This window comes from Megascapheus bottae, chromosome 4 (genome assembly GCF_031878675.1).
Source record: "Megascapheus bottae isolate mThoBot1 chromosome 4, mThoBot2.hap1, whole genome shotgun sequence".
NCBI lineage: Eukaryota > Metazoa > Chordata > Mammalia > Rodentia > Geomyidae > Megascapheus > Megascapheus bottae.
The window spans coordinates 16,556,126-16,557,972 of NC_143512.1; the positions used below are offsets into that span (position 1 = coordinate 16,556,126).

A 1,847-nucleotide genomic window follows, 5' to 3' on the forward strand; every position below is an offset into this window, starting at 1 on the left:
GTATGCCAAAAAAGAAGTAGACATTGTTTTAGTCGTTTGCTTCAACATTTCTGTTGGCAGGAGAGAGAACCTAATATTGTGCTTAAACACAGGGCCACTGGACTCTTCAGCTCAAGTCTCAGCTCTGTTAACTACTAGTTGTAGGAAACTGACTGGACTTTTCTTTTTCCTTTTTTTTTGTGGGTCATGGGGCTTGAATTCTGCCTGGACACTATCTTATATTAGGTATTTCTGTGCAATTGAAGTATTCTTTCCACAAAGCAACAAATAATTATGTGCGTAAGATGATTAATTTTTCGTTTGCTTCTCTGTAGTAGAGATCAGTTTATTCTCTCTTTGTTGGTTGTATAGTATCATGCTATTGTCCATAAATATACTTGGTAAATTTTATTTTAAAAGTTTTGAAGTAGGTGGCAATGCCTTAACTGTATGCGTGTTGTCAGGCCCAAGGACCTCTTCCATCCTTGTCAAGGGGAGTGCTAACCTTCTCTCCTTTCATACTTCAAAACCTTGAAAAAGGAAATTAAAGCAGAATCCATGCTCCTGGATTGGAAGAATCAATATCGTGAAAATGACAATCTTGCCAAGGGCTATGTACAAATTCAACATAATACCCATCAATATCCCAATGTCATTCTTTAAAGAAATAGAAGAGGCAATCCAACATTTCATATGGAATAATAAAAGACCCCGTATAGCAAAAACACTTCTTAGCAGAAAAAACAGCGCCAGAGGAATTTCAATTCCAAACTTTAGACTCTATTACAGAGCTATAATTATCAAAACAGCTTGGTACTGGCACAAAAACAGGCCTGAAGACCAATGGAATAGAACTGAAGACCCAGATATTAAACCACAGACCTATGGCCACCTAATCTTTGACAAAGGAGCCAAAAAAAATAGAATGGAAAAAAGATAGCCTCTTCAACAAGTTGTGCTGGCAGAACTGGTTAAGCACCTGCAGAAAACTAAAGTTGGATCCTTCTTTGTCACCCTGCACTAGAATTAACTTCAAATGGATCAAAGACCTGGAGGTAAAAGCTGACACTCTGAAAACTTTTCAAGAAGGAATAGGAGATACACTAGACCTCCTTGGCACAGGTCGAAACTTTCTTAATAAGGACCAAGAATCACAACAAATCAGAGAAAGGCTGGATAAGTGGGGCTGCATTAAACTGCAGAGCTTTTGTATGGCAAAGGACATAGCTAGTAAACTAATTAGGAAGCCTACAGAGTGGGAGAAGATCTTCACCAACCATACAACAGACAAAGGCCTCATATCTAAAATATATCAACAGCTCAAAAGATTGAATCAATCCAAAACTAATCTCCAAAGTAACAACCATCCCATTAAAAGATGGGCCAAAGGCTTAAAGAGAGTCTTCTCTGAAGAAGAAACAAAAATGGCCTATAGACACATGAAGAAATGCTCAACATCTCTGGTCATAAAAGAAATGCAAATCAAAACAACTCTAAGATTCCACCTCACTCCAGTTAGAATGGCCAGGATCAGGAAAATGAATAACAACAGATGCTGGAGGGGATGTGGCCAGGAGGGATCACTACTACACTGCTGGTGGGAGTGGAAACTCGTTCAACCACTATGGAAAGCAGTGTGGCAGTGCCTCAAAAGGCTAAACATAGAACTCCCCTCTGACCCAGCAATTCCACTACTTGGCATTTACCTAACCATCCAGAAACTAGGGCATACTAAATCCACTAGCACAACAATGTTCATTGCAGCATTATTCACCATAGCAAAGATATGGAACCAACCTAGATGTCCCTCAGTTGATGAGTGGATCAACAAGATGTGCTATTTGTACACAATGGAATTCTATGCTGCT

At 39.2% G+C, this 1,847-nt stretch overlaps 1 non-coding gene across 1 annotated transcript; it reads right to left on the reverse strand.

The window, feature by feature from the left end:
- Positions 1–380: 380 nt before the first annotated feature.
- Positions 381–506, reverse strand: LOC150064106 (U6atac minor spliceosomal RNA). Its single transcript, XR_016535323.1, has one exon. It is a non-coding gene; the product is annotated as a U6atac minor spliceosomal RNA (small nuclear RNA).
- Between the last annotated feature and the right edge of the window lie 1,341 nt (positions 507–1,847).